Source organism: Mus caroli, unplaced genomic scaffold, assembly GCF_978045245.1.
Source record: "Mus caroli unplaced genomic scaffold, Mus_caroli_1 scaffold_13, whole genome shotgun sequence".
NCBI classification, from domain to species: Eukaryota; Metazoa; Chordata; class Mammalia; order Rodentia; family Muridae; genus Mus; species Mus caroli.
The window spans coordinates 47,941,987-47,964,443 of NW_028227268.1; the positions used below are offsets into that span (position 1 = coordinate 47,941,987).

Sequence of the window (22,457 nt, forward strand, 5' to 3'; positions counted from 1 at the left end):
AGAGACAGGGTTTCTCTGTATAGCCCTGGCTGTTCTGGAACTCACTTTGTAGACCATGCTGGCTTCGAACTCAGAAATCCACCTGCCTCTGCCTCCCAAGTGCTGGGATTAAAGGCGTGCGCCACCACAGCCCCGCCTTTATGATCTTTCTATCTCAGCCTCTCAAGCCAACCTTGCTTTGGTTTTGCTGGTAGAGCAGGCTTGTCCAACCATACTGGGTTTGACTTTTCCTTTTCCTTTGGTTTGGTTGCCACAGAATATAAAAATATGGCTCCTATTATGTTTTATTGGGAAGTAATATAAATTTAGTAGGAGGTTTTGGCTTTTGCCTGTTAAAAAGGGTTCAGTGTTTCCTCATGTGTGTATGCTTATGGGTGTGTGTGCAAGTGAGAGGTAGGGACTGAATCCTTGACCTTATAATCCTAGGCAAGTACTGAAGTACATCTCCAACTTTGCTTTTAAATGTTTAAACTTATTTATTATTGCTGTTTGTGTGTGTGTATGATGGGGGGCAGTTCCTGGGGTGGATGGAGGACCACTTTATAGAGTTGTTTTGCTTACTCCATCTTTACATCTGTTTTGGAATGTGAATGCAGAGACAATCGCCTATACCCACTGCCCAATCTCAAAGGCTAAGGCTACAAGTTAAAATCAAAGTGTTTCCAGGTGGTGGTGGTACTTGCCTATAATTCCAGCACTTGGGAGGCAGAGGTAGTCTAGTCTATAGAGCCTGTTCAGGACCCTTAAAGCTACACAGAGAAACCCTGTCTCAAAAACCAACAAAAGAAACCACCACTACCACCACCAACAATAATAACAAAATCAATACAAATTCATTAAGGTGAATGTTTAGGGGAAATATATTTATCAAAGCAAAATCTCCAGCCCAGTTTTTGATCAATTTCTATTAGTAGAGTTACTCTTTCCAATCTTTTTCTATTTTTGTTTCAGTAACTTTTTGTCCTGTTTTGCTTTAGGATTTTCGTTTGCTTGCTTTCCTTTGTTTTTGTTTCAGAGACAAGATCTCAGATAGTCCCGGGTGGTCTCCGACTCTGGCTGTAGTGAGGATGACTTTGTTTTTTTTTTTTTTTTTTTTTAATCTTTACATATGAGCTTCATGACTTATTTATTTATTTATTTATTTATTATATGTAAGTACACTGTAGCTGTCTTCAGACACTCCAGAAGAGGGCGCCAGATCTCGTTACGGATGGTTGTGAGCCACCATGTGGTTGCTGGGATTTGAACTCTGGACCTTCGGAAGAGCAGTCGGGTGCTCTTACCCACTGAGCCATCTCACCAGCCCGTGAGGATGACTTTGAACTGATCCTCCATTTCTTGAGTACTGGGATGACAGGCCTGTGTCATCATGCTTGATCCACAGGTCCTGGGATATTGAACATAGTCCTTTGCACAAGCTGGGTAAGCACTTTTTATCAACCTCTCTCTAATAAAAAGTTTTATTCACCTACCAGGGGTAATTTTACTATCTTTAAACATTTTTTTTTTCAGCCGGGCATAGTGGCGCATGCCTTTAATCCCAGTACTTGGGAGGCAGATGGATTTCTGAGTTTGAGGCCAGCCTGGTCTACAGAGTGAGTTCCAGAACAGCCTGGGCTATACAGAGAAACCCTGTCTCCAAAAACCAAAACAAAAAAACAAAACAAAACAAAAAAACAGCAAAAGATTAACTCAAGGGCTGGAGAGATGGCTCAGCGGATAAGAGCACTGACTGCTCTTCGGAAGGTCCTGAGTTCAATTCCCAGCAGCCACATGGTGGCTCATAACCATCCGTAACGAAATCTGGCACCCTCTTCTGGAGTGTCTGAAGACAGCTACAGTGCATTTATAATAAATAAATCTTTAAAAAAAATTAACTTAAAACAGGGACTGGGGTGCAGCTAGGACTACAGACACATGATACGAATCGAGTCCAACTGTACTAATTTTTGTTTTGTTTCTTGAGTTAAGGTCTCTCTGCATGGCCCTGACTGTTTTGGAAATCACTGTGTAGACCAGGCTGGACTTGAACTCACAGAGATTCACCTGCCTCTGCCTCATGAGTGCTGGGATTGAAGGCATGTCCTATCATGCCCGGCCAAACTATATGTATTTTTAAATATGCCCACGAAAGAAGATAGTCATCAGTTTTCGAATATTCCAGGGTAGTTCTGCCATACAGGACTGCTTCATTGCACTGCTTGTTCTGCTTATCCACGGTTTCTGATCACTCCAGGCCTTCAGTAGGGCAAAGAACAAAGGGCAATTTCAATTTTCCTTGAGGAATTATTATTAACCTTTTAGGTGTTATAATGGTAGGCTGTTTTTCATTAATTTTCATTAGTTTGTTTTGTTTTGTTTTTTTCGAGGCAGGGTTTCTCTGTCTGTCCTGACTGTCCTGACTGTCGTGGAACTCGCTCTACAGACCAAGTTGGTCTCAAACACACAGAGATCCACCTGTCTCTGCCTCCCAAGTACTGGGATTAAAGATGTGCACCACCACTGCCTGGCTTGTTTTATTTATTTTTTAATCTATGTATTTTTTTTTAAAGTGACAACAGGTGTGATGATAAATATCTTAAATTTCAGCACTCAGGAGTCTGAGGTAGGAGGATTGTGTGAGTTCAGGGCTAGCTTTGAGTTATGTAGAGCACTCTTATCCTAGATAAATAAACAAATAGGCTGCTTTTTGTCTTAAAACGACACACTAAATTACTAGTACACAAACTAATATATTTAACCTGTGTAAAATAACGTGGAGAGGAATGTGTGCAAACCCAGATGACACAAAATCTGCTATGACTCTGTAATTTGTTTGTTTGTTTTGTTTTGTTTTTCGAGACAGGGTTTCTCTGTATAGCCCTGGCTGTCCTGGAACTCACTTTGTAGACAAGGCTAGCCAGAAATCTGCCTGCCTCTGCCTCCCAAGTGCTAGGATTAAACGCGTGTGTGCCACCACTGCTTTTAACTGTGGAGCCAACTCTCCAACCCTCAACAGGAGATTTAAAATTTTCTTAAAATCAAAAGGGTGGGTCAAAATGAGCATGTTCTTTATTCTGTTTCTTTGTTTGCTGTTTTGAAACAGGGTCTCCTGAAGCCTAGGGTGCCCTTTAAGTCGTAATTCTCCTGCTTCTACCTCCTGAGGGCTTCTGTTCTGTTGGCAAGTACTGCTTGAGGCTGGGGATTCCAGCATTCCAGACAAGCATTTTTATCAACTAAACTACACCCCCACCCCAGCTCCTCCTTTGCCATTTTCAGAAATGGATTTCATTTTAATTATTTTAAAGTGTGAAATGCTTTATGAGCTTGTGTGTCATCATTGCACAGGGGCTGTGTGCATCTTTTCTATGTCCTTTCAATTGTCCTATATGTGTTGCCGAAATGAGTACCAAAATCTATTTAAAAACCACCTCTAGGCCGGGCGTGGTGGCGCACGCCTTTAATCCCAGCACTTGGGAGGCAGAGGCAGGTGGATTTCTGAGTTCGAGGCCAGCCTGGTCTACAAAGTGAGTGCCAGGACAGCCAAGGCTACACAGAGAAACCCTGTCTCAAAAAACAAAAAACAAAAAAATAAATTAAAAAAAAAAATAAAAACCACCTCTTTCACAAAGACTTCTTTAAGTTCTCCAAATAAGAGCTAACCTGGGCTGGAGAGATGGTTTAGTGGTTAAGAGCACTGGCTGCTCTTCCAGAGGTCCTGAGTTCAAATCCCAGCAACCACATGTTAGCTCTCAACCATCTGTAATGGTATGCCCTCTTCTGGTGTGTCTGAAGAGAGCAAGAGTGTACTCATATATATAAATAAATCTTTTAAAAAATAACCCTTTATCCACTAAGTACACAGAAACAGGCATGAAGACAAAGACCCTGTGCTCGGTCTCTTCAGTGACATCCTATTGGACAGCATACATCTTTTTGTGTTGTTTATATTAGTACTTTAACTTTTCTTTATTATCATTGTCACATGTCAGTGTGGACATGAGTGTGCCACGGAGTGTGCATGTAGGTCATAGGACAACTTGTTGAATTCAGTTTTCTCATCTTATCAGTGGATCTGGATGATAGAACTCATGTTGTCTCTCTCATCAAATGCTTCTACCTGCTGACCCATTTCCCCCACCCATAGGTTTTTTTTTTCCTATGTATATTTCATGTCTATTTAAAGTATTTGGATTATAAAGGTTCCCTCTGGCTCCTCCTTGTTCCACTAAGCTGAGAGTTTGACTCTGTGGATTCCCTTTCATTTGCTTTTATGTGCTCGCAATGTTCGTGACACATCCGGATGTCACGATGCTGAGAAGAATGACTGGTCTCGTTGGATCTGCCCACACTGACACATCTATGCCTTGTGGAATTTCAAGTACCCAAGTTAATGAGTGGAACTCTCCTAGAGTCAGTGCCTGGTCAGTTGGGTCATGGTTCTCTTCTGAATGGACTTTAACTTATATAACTTGCATTTCCCCAAGCTTCCTTCTTACCATTTGTTAGTTTATTTCTCTATTATTTTCACACATGACATTGGACATTTTCCTGTAAACTACAGAGGCCAGTTGAACTTTCAAAAAAATTGTTGGTTTTTTTTTTTTTTGATGAGTGATTTTTCTTTTGCGTGTTCATGTTCATATGTGGGAGTTTGCTTGCACATGTGTGTGGTGGTTGATACCCACTTGGCTTTTACCAGCATGTGGGGCATCAAACTCAGGTCCTGATGTTTGAGGAGCAAGCACTTTACCTACAGAACAATCTCCTTGGCTCCTTAGAACAAAGTTTTAACATTCTTACCCTTTGTAAACAATTTTTCCTTTGGCCATACTTATAGAAGACATTTTGTTCTCTCCCCAGTAGCAATATTTTTGGATTGTTTCTTCCAGTCAGCTTATTTGCAGAATTGTTTTAAGTAACACTAATTTTGCTGCAGCAATTGAAACAAATTTGAAAATGTCTACTGGAAAAATAAAGATTTGTAATTCAAATGAATGGAGGGATTGTTAGATTGTTCTTAGAAAAAAAAATGAAATGTTTATTTTTTCCACAAGAAAATATAAACACTATTCAAAACATCCATTAGTAAATGTTTCCTGAGGAGACCTAGGTTCTACATAAGGACTTATGAACTATGATTGATGGCACAGATGTCTTAATTCTCCATTTTCAGTAGACAAGTATTTGTCAAAGTGGATATACAGTGTTAGCAACTAACTGAAAACGCACAGAACTGTAACACAGTTGCTTCATGTCAATTTAAGCATATGATCTGTTCAGAAAAATTACAATCCAGGGAGAAAAATGTTATATCTTCCCCCAAAGGAGACTTACTGCTTTTTTGAAGGATTGCTACATAAATAAAATCTTTACTTATTTTAGTACATAATTGTACAATCTAGGTCTTATATTTTTCTATACATAAAACATGTGATCTCAGGGCTTATTCGAGTTAAGGCTACCTACTTGTATTAAATTGGTGTTTATCAATGTGCTTCCAAGCAATTTTGTTGCCTTTTAGAGCATTCGTTAAAAAAAAAAAAAAAAAAAAAAAAAAAAAAAAACCCTAGCCGGGCATGGTGGCGCATGCCTTTAATTCCAGCACTCAGGAGGCAGAGGCAGGCGGATTTCTGAGTTCGAGGCCAGCCTGGTCTACAAAGTGAGTTCCAGGACAGCCAAGGCTTTAGAGAGAAACCCTGTCTCGAAAAGCCAAAAAAAACCCAAAAAAACCAAACCAAAACAAAAAACAAACCAAACCAAACCAAAAAAACCCTAAAGAACTGATTCACTCATCTGATTAAATATTAAACAAGATACCAGGCAATATTGAATATTTCAAAAGATAAAAAATGAGAGGTGGGTGAATTCTTAGAATCAGGGACACTTTAATATATTGAATGTTTCTTGGCTGCTTTTGGATATAAGTGATAGGATCAGGCCTCTGTCTCATGCTGTCCATAGTTTTGACTACAGAATCCAAATACTGATTATTTGATTTAGTTTCTTGTGTTGATGAAGGAAAAAAAAAAAAGAACTAATCCCTTCAGGCCATTGGATTACATTTTTTAAAAAAATTTCTAGGGATAAAGATAAGCCATCCCAACACAAAGAGACTGGCTTTGGTTCTAGACAGTAACGGTTACATGAGTTATGAATCAAACCTCATGCATTAACCCATGCAACATCTAGTCTCACAAAAGCCTCACAGATAAATCAATTCTATAATTTTTTTTCTTTCTCTCAGCAAGTACTCTACTACTGAGCTGTGTCTTCACCCTTTTAAAAATGATACATTTAAAAACATTTGAGTTTTCCAGGTAGCCCTTAAACTTGTGATCCTTATTCTTCAGCCATTCCATGCTGGAATAAGGGATGTGTGCTTCCACCCAAGGTTTGCTCAATTAGTATTTATTCTTGGAGACAGGGTTTCTCTATGCAGTTGTCTGTCCTGGAATTCACTGGGTAGAGAAGGCTCTTGAACTTGGAAAGATCCACCTGTCTCTGCCTCCAAAGTGCTGACATTAAAACACCATGTCCATCTTTAAGTCATTATTTTAAGATAGGGTCTTACTATATACACCATGCTGGCTTCAAACATGTGGCAAGCCTCCTGCCTCCGTCTCCTCAGTGTTAGCATTACAGATATTTACCCTAGCTTGTTTATTACCATCATCATTGTTTCTTGTTTTTTATAAAAAGGATGCTCCTGAGGCTTGCAGAGAACTTCTGGGCTCTTGCTGGTCTCCTGCCTCCTGAGTAGCTTGGGCTACGTGCCATGTGCCACTTTGTTTGGCTACTAGGTTTATTTTATACTGATACTGAGGCCAAAAAGATATGATAATTTAGTCAAGGTCACATTCCCAGTGGTGACACCAGGATTCATACTGGAGACATTAACTCTGCAGCTTCCCAAGCGCTTTTTACAGTATTTACCTTCATCGAGGGAAGTTATAGAATCAGTTACGCCTCAGTGCTGGAAAACACAAGTGGATAATGAAGTAATCTCATTCAATACTTAAATATCCTATATTGAATTATTCAGAGCCCCAAACCTTCCCTTTCAAAAATCAAGTGTCTCTTTGTGGAAAAAATTGACATCAAATCCCCCCAGACTTGTCATCAATATATAATTCATAATATAGTAAAACACAGACATGTTTTGTAGAGAATAAAGTTCCAGGTCTTTCTGTGGATTTCAGTTTCCAGAATCTCTGATGAATACAAGTGACTAAGGAAAAGAATAGCTGAATCACATCTACAGGCGATTCCTTCCAATTAAAAATCTGTACCAGAAAGGAACACAAGGCAGTCCATCTGCCTTTTAACCTCAACAGCTCTTCTGTCCAAGCCCACCAATTTACTTTGGTCCTTTGGGGTGGGTAGGTAGGTGGGGGATGGGGAATAATCCCACAGGCTAAGGCAGAAAGGAAGCATCCTGGCTTGGCTCCTGCTCTAGTCAGCAGGGGCCGAGATGCCTTTGCACCGGGTACCCGCGGTCCGCCGGGACAGCGCAGTGACCGCTGAAGCAGAGCTAGAGTCGTGATGGACGCCAGCCTTTAGGCAGTCTAGAGAAAAAGGGGTGCTTCCCAAGGGATCAGGGGGCAGAAGCGAGAAAAGCCGCGGACCGTGCGCAAGCTCGCCCGTCGGCTCGGGGTACAGACGCCAGCTCACCCTGCGGAAGGGCGCGCGGCCCAGGCCCAGGCCCAGGCCCAGGCCCAGGCCCGGCCCGCGCATGCGCCGAGGGCCCTCCGCTCCCCTCCCTCTTCCTGGCGGGTCTGGGGCGGCGGCGGCGCGGTGACGTCAGGGCGTTGGGGCAGCTCCTGTGACAGACGGAGCTGGAGCGGCGGGGCGGCGGCGGAGTCCGGCGGCCGAGATAGCGAGTGAGGGAGCGAAGGAGCAGCGAGCCGAGAGTCCAGGGAGCGAGGAGGAGCCGGAGGGGAGCGCTCAGGCGCGAGCGAGAGGACGAGCGAACGCTGGGCTAGGGCTCGAGCCCCGGAACGGCCGAGGAGCCCGCCCGCGGCCCTCCCCTCCCCCTCCCCGGGACCGGGCCCAGCGCGCCATCCTCCCCCTCCCTCCCTCCCTCCCTCCTTCCTCCCTTCCCTCTCCCTCCCCCTCCCCCGCTGGTGGATGGGAGTGAAGGACGGAAGAGGCCCTGCGGAGGCGGTGGTGCAGCGCTCCGGTAAGGCGGCGACGCTCTGTGCCCTCCCCTCTGTCTCTTCCATCGCGCTCGGGCGGCTGCGGGCCGGGCCGGCGGCCTGACGATGTGGCTGCGCCGGTCCCCTCCCTCCCATTCTCCCCTCCCCCTGCCGCCGCTGCCTCCTCCTTCTTCTTCTCCTCTCCTCGCTCTCAAAATGGCGGCCGCGACGGCCGTTGAGTGAGAGGCACCGAGGAGGGGGCCCTGGCCTGGGAGGGTGCTTGCCCTGGCTCCGGTTCCTCCGACCCTGGCAGCGGGCTACTCGGGCTGCTGAGGCTTCAAGCCGTGGCCTCTCGGGCGGCATCGCCCTCCTGCCGCCGTGACTTAGCAAGAAAAGTATTCTTGGGTGGGAAGGGCGTGGATAGCAGGTCGCTCTCTGATCTCGGGGAAAGGGCTCAGCCCTCCTGGGCCGCGGAAGCGAACCCGCAGTCCCCACCCCTCCGCGGCTGGCGACTCGCCGCCGGGGCTCCAGCAGCTACCAGGCCTTCCAGGCGTCGGGTTCTCCGCCTGTCCTTAGGTTGAGGGTGGACCCGGGGAGGATGGCCCGCCGCGCAGGCCCTCGGCCCCCCGGTGCGGTGGTGGTCCAGCCTCTGCATTCAGTAAAGATCTGCAGCATCCACCCACCGAATCGGGCAGGATTTTCCTTTTCGCTACTGACTCCTCGCACGGGAGTTGTCTTTTGACGCTGCTAACACTGAGCTCCCAGGTTCTCGATCATTCCCTTCATCCCATCTCTCCACTCCATTAGGAAACGCTGTGACTATTTACCCTCTCTAGCCTCCCAGGTGAGAAAATGTTTTTTGAGACGGTGGGCTTATTTTGTCTGCCAAGAGGAAAGAATTTCATAGTCTTGAGATAGGAGAAAGCAAGGTGCCTGGCTTTATTAACCTGCCTGTTTTTTCCAGTGACTTAGCAAGAAACTCCTTGGGAGGAGCGCAGGAAATTTTCTGTTGAGGTTGGGTTTGGGTGTAATTCCTATCAGTATTTTTGGCTAAGAAATTGTGCCTTTGAAGAGTACCAGATTTGTGGTCTCATTCTCAATGGGCGATGTCATGTCAAGGATACCCCCACCCCCTAAGAGACAATTGGGAGAAAATAAAATTACTGCTTTTCTTACCTTTAATTTCAAACACACCCTCCTAAAGATTTACAACCTTTAAAAGATCCAGTAACAGAAAGGTCATTTTAGCAATTCTCTTTTTGTTGGGTTGGCTTGTTTTGTGTGAAATTTCTTTTCTGGGGGTGGGATGGTGGAGACTTTGTTTGGGCCTCATACCAGTAATATTGTCTTCTCTCTTCATTTTGCCACAGCAGTGTTTGCTGTATTTCCCCCTGCAGTAGAGCTTCATTGCTGCAGGATTCAATCCCTTAATTAGGAATATTCTTAGTTGGGTATGCTAGTAATACTATGCTGAATTTACATTAAAAGCTTTAACTTTAAAATTTGATTTGGTATTAAGGCTTTAGCAAGCTTTTATTTCTAATGTGTCTTTCAGGACATAGTTGTGCAAATAATTGGCAGTTACAAATTGTGTTTTTTTTTTTTTATTAACACAGAATATGTATTTAGAGTAATTTACTCTTTCACGGTCTATTTAAAAGATCATTGTTTGATTTCAGAGGGAAGGATTTTCTGTAGTATATTTAAAGCTGTTATATATAATTTTAAGAGTCAGAAAGGAAACCAGTTTTTTCACAAAATATTTGTGCATATGTTGGTTTTGACAGAGCATACCCTGTTTTGGTACATCCTCCCACCCCCTTAAAAATAGGCTAATATTTGTGGCTGCTGTAAGCAGCCATTGAGCCGAGAGGACTGGGTGGAGTAAGGGTGCGCCAGCAAAGCTGTGAAATGCTCAGTTGCCCTTTCACTGGGTTTTTTCTCATCCTTAATGATTGTAAGGTTATTCAGTATTAATTGTAGGGACAATTAAGGCATTTCTCTATAGTGGATCTTAGAATCTCAGAATCTCAGTTTTTCTACCTTTTTTTTTTTTTTTTTTCTTAAAGAAGGGCATTGAGTAATTGGAATAAAGGCAGTATCCTTGCTCTGAAACAAGTACTTATTGTCCATGTGTGTGCATGTATTAAAAAAACTCCACATATATGCTCTGGATAATGTTTTTTTAATTATTCTAGCCAAATGGGTGTTAAATTAACGAATGCTAGGGATATTTGGCAACAAAAAGCATGGTGTAGTGAAAAAAAATCAAGTTAAGAATACTAATTTTCACTAAAATAGTTTTTTTTTTCTCTTGATGAACATCAAAGATGAGAAAATAGACAGTGGTTATTTTGTATTAAGAGCTCTTTAAATAGACCTTTTCTCTTGTGTTGCTTCTTGCATAGGACCTTTTCTGTGATAAAGAGCATAGCCCACTTTAGTTTCTTCTTGTAAAGAATTGTAAATATGACAATGTAATTCTGATGAACTTTATGAGTGTTGTAACTTTGTATTTACATTTTTTGCTAATTTTCATGTAGTTAGGAAGTAGAAAGGCTATTATGGTGATGGATGAGAACATTACTATATTGTGTCTCAAATATCTTTAGCCCTACTCTTCCTAGTTAAGAGTGGTGAGCCTCCACCCCAAGCTCACGGCCACCCAGGAGCTTACTGATAATTTGATGGAGAGTACAAATGTGCTTTCATTCCTGGTGAATCTTACTTAATTTGATGGAATCAGTTTTAAAAATCAATTTTTTTTTTTTTTTTTTTGGAGACACGGTTTCTCTGTGTACCCCTGGCTGTCCTGGAACTCACTTTAGACCAGACTGGCCTCGAACTCAGAAATTCGCCTGCCTCTGCCCCCCCAAGTGCTGGGATTAAAGGCATGCGCCCACAATTCTATATTTTTAAAAGTTTAATGAAGTCTGTTTGAATTTCTTTTTTTTTTCACTTGTTCATTTTTATGTGTTTATGTGCATCAATTTACAAGGATTACAGCTTTCCTGTCACCATGTAGGTCCTGTGGATTGGACTCTAGTCAGATTTAGTGGCACACATCTTTATCCACTGAGTGGTTTCACCACTTCTTTCTCTTGCTCCTTTGAGATGATGTCTTACTGTTATGTATAGCCCAGGCTGTCCTTGAATTTGCTGTGGAGCTAGTCCTGACCTTGAGCTCTTGATAGTTACAGACACTCTTGACTGGCTTAGCTCTCACTCCTATGTATCCTAAGCAGGCCTCTAACTGCCTTTTTTCTACCTTAGAAGCCGCCTGAGCTCTGCAAAGCAGGTGTGTGTCAACATACCACACTTTTAGTAGTGTTTGGTATGTTTTTAAGCTCTGTTATATACATAACTTTCTGGATAAAATATCCATATTATGAAGGGATTTGTTTCTGGGAATGAAACTCAGTATCTTATAATTGTTGGTTTTCTAGTTTAGAGCATCCACGTTACACGTCTGTTTTAAGAAAAGGAAAGTGGGACTGGTGAGATGGTTTAGTTACCACTTGCTGCTAAGCTTGTCAGTATGAGTTTGATCCCCAGTGTCCACACGGTGGACAGATCCAAGCCCCACAATTTGTCCTCTGACTGACACATACACATAATGGTGAAAAGGGAAAGTAAACGTTGCTGGCTCTTAGATTATATACAAAGCTATCTGGATATCTGGATGTGCATGGGTATAAATGACTTAATGCTTGTATTTTAAGTATCTGAAAAAGGGACCTTTTTGTTCATATATGGTTCATATTATTATTCACAATTGTCATCTCAGTAAGTGAACTATAGTAATTGTAGACCATGTCATTACTAAGGTAGCACTTTCTAGTTTGATTACATGAGTGTGTGTGGCTAGTTGTAAGTGTGAGTACAAGTGCACATATTGCGTCCTCTGAAGCCAGGTGGTTGTGATCTGCTCAGAACTAAACTCTGGTCCTCTGTGAGAACAGTAAATGCTCTTAACCACTGGACTCTCCCTCCAGACTAATATTATTTTACATTACTTATATTTGTGTGTGTGTGTGTTCTTTGTGTGGAGGAGGTCAGAGTACAAATTTAGGGGGGTACTCTTTCCACTCTTGAGTCTCAAAGTTCAAACTCAGGTTGGACAGGCTTGCAAGCAAGCACCTTTACTTTCTGAGCCATATTGCCCATTTTAAACAAGCCCCTTCTAGTACCCAGGAGGCAGAGGTGGATCTCTGTGAGGTCCAGGCCAACCTGCCTCAAACAAAGAAACAAAAACATGCCTTTCCCTTGCACCCCCCCAAAACAAAACCAAAAACTAAGTAAAAATAAAAAACAAGCCCAAAGCAAAATACAATACAAATCGAATGTTCAGTTCTAAGGCTGTGATATAAGGTTTTTTTGTTTGTTTGTTTGTTTTGGTTTTTTGCCCCAAAACTTAAAAAGTTAGCTTGCATACTTAGTTGGTTGTATGGCTGCACTAGCTTGTGGTCCTACGAAGAGACTGGGGTGGGGTGCTGGGGATAGATCTCAGGCTTGCCTCTTGGGCATTATCCATCACTGAACTAGCCCTGGACAGAATTTTTAATTGCTTCTAATAGAAGTCTGTTATAAAAGTATTTTATAATGACTGGTAGCCTACTTTTATAGACTTTAGAAGGAATCATTTGAAGTGAAAATTCTTTGTTACTGTTTTTTGTCTTGTGCAATATAATCAATACTTTTTTGGTTGATAAGTGTATTTAAAATAAAACTAAGCCATGTGGTAGCATAAGCTTTTGATCCCAAGAGTTGGGAAGCAGAGGCAGGTGGATTTTGAGGCCAGCCTGTTCTACAGCCAGGGTTACACAGAAAACCTGACTTGAAAAACCTGGGTGTGTTGATTTGGGGGTATTGATCTTTGTTTTTTTTTTGTTTTGTTTTTTGAGACATGGATTCTCTGTGTAGCCTTGTCTGTCTGTCCTGGAACTCACTATGTAGCTCAGTCTGGCTCTGAATCTCGACTCCTGAGCACTTGATTCAAGGCATAAGCCACTGCTACCATCATTAGGCTTGATTTTTTTTTTTTTTTTTAACAATGAAAAACTGAAGAGAAAAGCAAATTTACTTATATTTTGAAGATGCTTAGCTGTAGAATGAGTCCTAGTTTTAAAAGCCATTTTGGGAAATGTGTATGTCTTTTCTTTGTTCTGGTATGGGGGTCTCACATAGGCTAGGTTTTGAATTCTATATAACTTAGCTGTCCTTTAACTTCTTATCTTGCAACCTCAAAAAAAGAAAAAAGGCATTTCAAGAAAAAAGATGCTATTACAACATATTGTGTAAACATGATTAACTTCACTGACGTCTTCTTGGATTGTTTCAACAAGGTTACTGGTTTGGTATGATAATTTGTACGTTGCACGGTCACTTAAATAGAACTTTTAACTTCTATTAATTTTTGTCATTGGCACAAGAGGTAGTTTGTGGGTTTTTTTTTTTAAGATTTATTTATTATACATAAGTACACTGTAGCTGTCTTCAGACACACCAGAAGAGGGCATCAGATCTCATTATAGATGGTTGTGAGCCACCATGTGGTTGCTGGGATTTGAACTCAGGACCTCCAAAGAGCAGTCAGTGCTCTTAACCACTGAGCCATCTCTCCAGCCCAAGAGTTAGTTAGTTTTTAATTGCTACCCACGCTTTATACTCGCTGGGAACAGTCATCATAAGTACTTATTATTTTGGTTGCTTCTTTTTAAAAATTGGTGACTGTTAAAACAGGACTAATCTGTCAGGGATTCTCTAGACAATCTCTCAATAGTATTTATTTATTTTTTGAGACAAGGTTTCTCTGTATCCCTGGCTGTTTTGGAACTCACTCTGTAGACTAGGCTGGCCTTGAACTCAGAAATCTGCCTGCCTCTGCCTCCCAAGTGCTGGGATTAAAGAAAGGCATGAGCCACCACTCTCAGGCTCTCAATATTATCATTTAGCTGCGTCAAACATTATCTAGTTTGTCGCTACTGAATTTGGTAGCAATTTCTACTTTTCTTTCTCTTTTAAGTAGATGGGTATTTTCATCTATGAGAGAACTAAAATTCTACAAATTTCTTCTCCTGAAGTCACTTGGGAAGTAGTAGCTGGAGTGCCACCTGGGTGTTGGCTTACATGGTCAAATAGTTCTTTTCTATAGTGATTAACTCCTTTGGGAAAAAAAAAAATTTACAAATACTTAGTTTTCACATGTTTATACCACAAAGCACAAATATTAAGGGTCTATGATCAAAACAACTACAGAGCAGCTGTTTAAGAGGTGAACATTTTTATATTTGAAAATTCTCACAGGCTCTCCCTTAAATAATTAAACAATTTACATTTTATTTATTTAGTTGCGGGTGTGGGAACACATACCACATTCTGAGTTGGAAAAGTCAGAGGACAACTTTCGAGATTCTATTCTCTTTAAAATCATTTGGGTCCCAGAGATTAAACTCGGGTACTCAAAACTTGTTAGTAGACAGCTTTGCCAGCCCTTAAATGTTTTGTTTGTTTGTTTATTCTCTTTGAAACCAGTCCTGGCTCGGGTATAATTTGAAATGTTTTCATTTCGGATGGGATGTTGCACTAGCTTTCACTGAGCAAGCTCAGATGTCAGTGTTTTGCTTTTTTACTTTTTTAAAAATAAGCCTTGAAGAAAACTAAGTTCTGGAGGCTGGCAAATCAAGCATCAAGGTGCCAGGATCTGGTGAGACATCTTTTTGTTTTGTTTTCAAGACAAGGTCTCTCTATGGAAGGCGTGGGACACACTCCTGCCCAGCTCAGACCTTGCGGCATCATCACTTTGCCAGTGCAGCATATGATGAGAATGAGATCAAGTGTGTAAACTTGTTTCTCTGCTTTCTTTTCTTTAACCTTTTTTATCTTAATTTTGAAAATGGTGACTGTAGCATTCATTTATTGCCTGTATTGTTTAATTTGGCATTTGTTACCTTTGTTCTTGCATTGGATATTTTGCCGGTATAAGGCTTTAGGCATTTGAGTAGGGGTTGTCAGATAATATCTAACATTGCCTTTTAAAAATTTTATTTATTTATTTTATGTATATGAGTACACTGTAGCTGTACAGATGGTTGTGAGCCTACATGTGGTTGTTGGGAATTGAATTTAGGACCTACCTCTGCTCCCTCTGGTCGGTTCCAGCTAGCTCTGGCACAAAGATTTATTTATTATTATATCTAAGTACACTGTGGCTATCTTCAGACACATCAGAAGAGGGCATCAGATCTCATTACAGGTGGTTGTGAGCCACCATGTGGTTGCTGGAATTTGAACTCAGGACCTTTGGAAGAGCAGTCAAGTGCTCTTACCCACTGAGCCATTTCTCCAGCCCCTAACATTGCTTTAAAAATACTATTTTAGTGGGCAGTGGTAGTATATGCCTTTAATTCCAGCACTGGGAGGCAGGCCAATCTCATTTGTAGGCCAGCTTGGTCTACAGAGCAAGTTCCAGGAAGCCAGGGTTACACAGAGAAAGAAAGCCTGTCTCAAAAAAAACAATAAAAATTATTTTAATACTTTACACTTGATTGAATTCAGACTTATGTGAAATGTGATAAAAAAAGACTAGGAGTGTGACTCAGTAGCAGAGCAGGGTCATAGGCACAACCTGGCTCCATAGGTAAGTGTAAGGGAGAGAGAGGCCTAACGTTCTTTGTAAATAGAACAAAAATCTCTAGAGGTAAGGTATGAGAGTCAGGTGGGGCTAGTTCTTCTATAGAAGGTTAGTGTCTCAAAGAACAGGATCACATACTTTTACAGAATGCATTAACTAGATAAATTAAGGATGCATTTTGTTAATTTGCTCTTACATTGACAAGAATTGGCAGTTAAATCCTACTAGGAAATTTTTTGACAGTTTGCTGAAAATATTGAAACTTGGGGGAAATTTAAAAATTAAAAATATTTTTAAGTGTTGGCTTAAAACCTAGGGCTTTATATATGTGCTTTTAACACTGAGCTGTACTCCCCAGGCCAAATATTTTAACTTTTGAAGTATTGTAAAAAGTCTTATGTTTGGAGTCATCAAGGTGGCTCAGCTACTAAAGGCATTAGTGACCTGAAAACCTAGTGACCTGAGTTGGATCCCCAGAACCCATATACAAGGATAGAATCATTCCACACTGTTTTCTGTAGGTGCACCAAGGCATAATATATATGGTCCCACATACACACATCATTCTTTTTCTTTTTTTTTTTTTGGTTTTTTGAGACAGGGTTTCTCTGTATAGCTCTGGCTGTCCTGGAACTCACTTTGTAGAGCAGGCTGGCCTCCAACTCAGAAATCCACCTGCCTCTGCCTCCCTTACCTTACTATACAATTTAGCCATATATAGTTCTTAATGGATTTTTTTTTACAGGTTTGTTTGCTTTTTTACTTTTTTGAAGTAGGATCTTGTGGTTTTATTGGGGGGTGGGTTGACAGGGTCTCACTATGTATGTGGTATGTGTCTTTGCCTGGCCTGGAACTTGGAGAGATCCATCAGCTGCCTGAGTCCTGGGATTAAAATCATGCTACCTTGTAATGTGGTCTAGTTTAAGCCTGCAACTTCTTCACTAAAGTAATCCTTTTGCCTCAGCCTCCTAAGATTAGAATTACAATATGTATCATTATATCTGCCCCCAAAGAAGATTGAAGTACTTCAGTTAAATTAATAAAAAAGTATTTTGACTAATTAGAAACTGAATATTTGTTTTTTATACCAATGTGTTAAAGATCCCTCAAAAGTCAAAGAGAGGTAGGATTCCTTCAATTGGAGTTACAGGCAGTATTTTGAAAAGACTCTTTTAAGTAATTGGAGCAGACACTGGGGAAGAGCATCTTGGTAGAAACAACAATATGTTGGTACAAGAGCATGGAAACTTTTTACATGTATACTGGTAGAGTTTGGGAGGGGAGAATGTGGGTTATGAGGATGGAAAATTATATGAGCTAAACTGATATAATTTGTATGTTCTGTATAGCTAGTAGGTAATTTAGAAGTCATTAAACAAGTTCTAGCAAAGGCAAGCATTCTGATCAATTGTGTATCACATATTTTATATGGGTGGCAACAAAGATGATAGATCGCAGTGTGAAGGTCACAGTTTTTCAGAAAAGAATGAAAAGAATGATTACTGTTTGAACTATGGCAATGAAGATTATTGACTGGAGAACGAGTGAAGTAGAATTGTGAATACTAAGTGCAGTGGGAATAGGAAAGTATAGATAGTAGCTTGAGTGAGAAAATGGAATTGAGAAACAACTTACCGAATAAGAGTTGAATAGGGGCTGGTGAGATGGCTCAGTGGGTAAGAGCACCCGACTGCTCTTCCGAAAGTCCAGAGTTCAGATCCCAGCAACCACATGGTGGCTCACAACCATCCGTAATGAGATCTGACTCCCTCTTCTGGTGCATCTGAAGACAGTTACAGTGTACTTAGATATAGTGAATAAATAAATCTTAAAAAAAAAAAAAGAGTTGAATAGGATAGTAAATAAAGCTGTTAGATAAATTTTCTTTCTCTTCTTTTTTTTTATTGGATATTTTCTTTATTTACATTTTAAATGTTATCCCCTTTCCCAGTCCCCCCTGAAACCCCTATCCCATCCACCCTCTCTCCTTGATAATTCTCTCTCTTTTTTTTTTTTTTTTTTTGAGAAAGGGTTTCTTTGTGTAGCCTTGGCTGTCCTGGAACTCACTGGCTGGCCTTGAACTCAGAAATCCGCCTGCCTCTGCCTCCAGAGTGCTGGGATTAAAGGCGTGCTCCGCCACGCCCGGCCTCCTTGATAATTCTTAAACCACAGTTCTTAAGTCCTTCCTCCCTAGCTTTCTTTTTTTTTTTTAAATTTTATTTTATGTATGTGGGTGCTTTGCCTGAATTTGTATGTGTGTACCATGTTTGTGCTTGTTACTGGAGGAGTCCAGAAGAGGGTATTGGATCTTCTGGAACTGGAGTTAAGAAAATTTGTGGCTTGCTAGAGATCAAACAGGTTCTCTGGAAGACCAGGAAGTGCTTTTAACTACTGAGCTATGTCTCCCCAGTTTGTGAATGACTAATCTGATTCAAAAAGATCAGATTGATTGTATTTTTCCTGGCAATTTAGAAATCCAGGCTGTACAGAACTGCCACTGACCTATGCCTCTAGGCACCAAAGTGATTGTCTTAGTCAGGGTTTGTATTCCTGCACAAAACATCATAACCAAGAAGCAAGTTGGGGAGGAAAGGGTTTATTCAGCTTGTATATACCTCCATATTGCCCTGCACAAAACATCATAACCAAGAAGCAAGTTGGGGAGGAAAGGGTTTTATTCAGCTTGTATATACCTCCATATTGCTGTTCATTGCCAAAGGAAGTCAGGACAGGAACTCACACAGGGCAGGAACTTTGAGGTGGAAGCTGAGGCCATGGAGGGGTGATACTTACTGGATTGCTTCCCCTGGCTTGCTCAGCTTGCTTTCTTATAGAACCTACCAGCCCAGGGATGGCATCACCCACAATGGGTCCTCCTTCCTTTGATTGCTAATTGAGAGACTGGATCTTACAGCTGGATCTCATGGAGGCATTTTCTCAAGGGATGTTTCTCTGTGATAACTCCAGCTTGTGTCAAGTTGTCACACAAAACCAGCCAGTATGATGATATTTAAACTTTTGTTGCTTGACTCCAAAATTCTATTCATTAAGACATCAGAAATATAGAACTGGTCAGAAATGGTGGTGTTTGTAATCCCAGTTTCTACAGAAGCTGACCTATCACAAACAAGGTCAGGGCCAGCCTGGGCAACACATTCAGGACCTTGTTTTATAAACCAAACCAAAATAAGCAACACAAAATATGGGACTAAATTCTGCCTGTAATGGACCTGTGTACAGTCATAAGTATTCTTGAAATTTTAAGTTTTATTTTTATTTACCTTTTTTGCTTTGTTTGGGTTTTTTTGTTTGTTTTGAAACAGGGTCTTTCTACATAGCCCTGGATTTACTGGAACTCACTATGTAAACCTGTAGATCAGGTTGGCTTTGAATTTAGACATCTGCCTGTCTCTGCCTCCTGAATGCTGGGATTTAAAATATGCACTACAATGCTTATCTAAGTTTTATTTTTAAATTATGTGTCTGTGTTTGGATTTATACATGTGAATGCAGGTGTCCACAGAGGCCAGAGTAGGCATCCAGTCCTCTGGAACTGAAAGACAGGTGCTGTGAACTCTATGGTATGGTTGTTAGGAATCAACTTTGGGTCCTCTGGCAGAACAGGTAGTGGTCTTAACCTGCTCTATTGCTAGCATCATTTTGTTTTTTAATTATATAATACATTATGTATACAGAAAAAAATTACGTAACAAAATGCCTATGTAACTACTATTAAAGCTTTAAAAGAATAAAGTATTACAGTTGCAATTGTATATATCCCTTTTGTACCTATTCTCAATCCTGTCTTGTTTCTTCCTAGCTACATGCCTCCTGTTTGTATATATTCCTTTTTTGTTTCTTTGAGACAGGATCTCACTTTATAACCCTGCCTGTCCTGGAAATCTCTTTGTAGACTAGGTTGGCCTCAGACTCAAAAATCTGCATGCTTCTGACTCCTGAGTGCTAGAATTAAAGGTATGTGCTACCTACCACACCTGGCTATATATGCCTTAAAACAAAATAAAACAAAAACCCAAAGCAAAAGTAAGTGTGTGTGTAATATTTACAGAAAAACTTACTTCTAGTTGTTTCTTTCCTTTTACCTGTGAGTCCTGAGATTAGGGATAAGGTGGTCAAGATTGGTGATGAGCTTCTTTCACCTGCTGAGCCATCTCTCTTGTCCTGGTTTTTTATATTAAGTGCACATCAGGAAACAATGTGAGTGATACTTCACCTAGTAGAGTGTGTGTGTGTGTTGTTGTTGTTGTTGTTTTCTTTTTTAAATATATTGTATGTAAATACAATGTAGCTTTCTTCAGACACACCAGAAGAGGGAATCAGGTCTTGTTATGGATGGTTGTGAGCCACCATGTGGTTGTTGGGATTTGAACTCAGGACCTCCAGAAGAGCAGTCGGTGCTCTTTACCACTGAGCCATTGTTCCAGCCTGAGTATTTTAAAGATAGAAACAGTTAACAGTCGTTTTCTGAGAACTAACATTGCACTGTTTAGAATGCTGGTGTGAATATGGGTAAAGTATTTGCAGATGAGATTGTTTTTGCATGCAGAATTTATCCTTAGGTTAATTAAAATGTTTTTCTCTTAGTAATTTTTATGATTTGGATTTAAATATAGAATGATTAAAATTGTTAGCATCAATTTTAGATCACAAATCCCTGAACTTTCTCCTTTCCCCCCCTCATTTCCTTGACCTTGAAAACCTGAGTTTATTCATTTACTTAGCTAGAGGTTACATGCTAACCACTTTCAAGTCAGACTAAGTTTTGCAGGAAATAATAAAAAGAAAATGATGTGTTCCTGTGCTACTCTGTGCACCGGTGGGCCACCTGGCTCCAGCAGGGCGTTCTCATCTCAGCATACTCTGGCCCAGGGCTCCCAAGACGTCTCTACCTGACTCAGTACTTTCCCTTGGCGGGTCATTGTCATGCCAGCCCCATGCAATCATCGCCCACCTCGGGGTTAGATATCACAATACCCAGTAACCTGGTAAAATCAAAACTCTTGAAGCTTATAATTAACCAGTCACACACACACACACACGCACACACACATATATATAAAACAATAAGTTCTCAATTCACAAGATGCCCACCCAATAATTTCAGGGCCAATTGATAATGATACAAGCTGCCCACCTACATTAGACAATTTACTCCTATTATTTTATCCCAATGTGAAATTATATGTACCTGTGGCTATTTAAAGCCATGCTGAATCTGAATCATCCTGTTTGTTGTCCTCCATCTTGCTTCCTCTTTTCTCTTCCAAGTCAGCTCGCTCTGTCCCTGCAACTCTTAGCTCCACCTCCCTTTTCCCTGTCCAATCACAGGCCTCCTGCTTCAGTAGTATTTAAATTAATTGGACAGGGAAAATCCTGCTACAACTAAGTTTGTAAATATATTTCTTTTGGCCTTGTATAACTAAAAAGGTTTTAGGGGCTGGATAGATGGCTTTGTGGTTAAGAGCACCGATAGCTCTTCCAGAGGTCCTGAGTTCAACTTCCAGCAACCACATGGTGGCTCACAACCGATGCTCTCTTCTGATTTGTCTGAAGAGAGTAAAAGTGTACTCATGTACATAAAATAAATAAATCTAGGGGGGTGGGAAAAAAACAACCCTGAGTTTAAAAAAAAAAAACAAAAGGGCTGGAGAGATGGCTCAGAGGTTAAGAGTACTGACTGCTCTTCCAGAGGTCTTGAATTCAATTCCCAGCAACCACATGGTGGCTCACAACCATCTATAATGGGATCCAATGCCCTCTTCTGGTGTGTCTGAAAACAGCTATAGTGTAGTGTATTCACATATAAAATAAATAAATTTTTTTTTAAAGATTTATTTATTTATTATATGTAAGTACACTGTAGCTGTCTTCAGACACTCCAGAAGAGGGCGCCAGATCTCGTTACGGATGGTTGTGAGCCACCATGTGGTTGCTGGGATTTTGAACTCTGGACCTTCGGAAGAGCAGTCGGGTGCTCTTACCCACTGAGCCATCTCACCAGCCCTAAATAAATTTTTAAAAGAAGTTTTTAACCTATATTTATATTTGTACGGTCTCCTTTCAGATCAACCTGAACACCATGTGAACATAGCTCAGCTGTTAATCCTAGCAGTAAGGATAAGGAGAGATATCTAGGTTCAGGGTCTACACAGTAAGACCCTGTCTCAATAATAATAATAATAATAACAACAACAATAACAATAATGGCTTAATGGGTAAGAACACTGGCTGATCCTCAGTTGAACTTGGGTTCAATTCCGAGCACCCACATGGCAGTTTACAATGACAGTTAACTCCTGTTCCAGTGGATCCAACACCTTCACACAGAGACAAGACATGCACGTAGGCAAACTACCAATGTACATAAAATAAAAGTAAATTATTAAAAAAAAAAAACTAAAAAAAAAGTTTATAACTTGTGTTGTTCTCTATAGAAATTAGTTTATGATTCATACCTTTTTTGTGTCCAGATTATTGAGGACTACCCCACAGTGCAGTGAATGATTATTAACAAGACCTAAAACTATATAAATCATGGAGTTCTGTGCACAATGCCAGATAGTGTTTTATACCCTCAGATTCTAGAAAGACTTTAAGCAGAATTTAAAATTGGTATAATCCTATTCACTGTGTACCCCTGACTAGCTTGGAACTTGATACTAGACCAGGCTGGCCTTGAATCTGCA

At 40.8% G+C, this 22,457-nt stretch overlaps 1 protein-coding gene and 1 non-coding gene across 3 annotated transcripts in view; one reads left to right on the top strand and one right to left on the bottom strand.

The window, feature by feature from the left end:
* Positions 1-3,282: 3,282 nt before the first annotated feature.
* Positions 3,283-3,389, bottom strand: LOC115032621 (U6 spliceosomal RNA). The gene has a single exon (XR_003838259.1). It is a non-coding gene; the product is annotated as a U6 spliceosomal RNA (small nuclear RNA).
* Positions 3,390-7,794: 4,405 nt separating this feature from the next.
* Pafah1b1 (platelet activating factor acetylhydrolase 1b regulatory subunit 1) overlaps positions 7,795-22,457 on the top strand; it is a 50,065-nt gene continuing 35,402 nt past the window's right edge. Inside the window, exon 1 of one of the 2 annotated variants that reach the window (XM_021175674.3) lies at positions 7,795-8,161. The gene's annotated coding sequence lies outside the window, so the exon portion shown is untranslated. Of the gene's footprint in view, positions 8,162-8,333; positions 8,962-22,457 lie in introns of those variants that run through there. The other variant, XM_021175675.3, reaches the window with a different exon arrangement.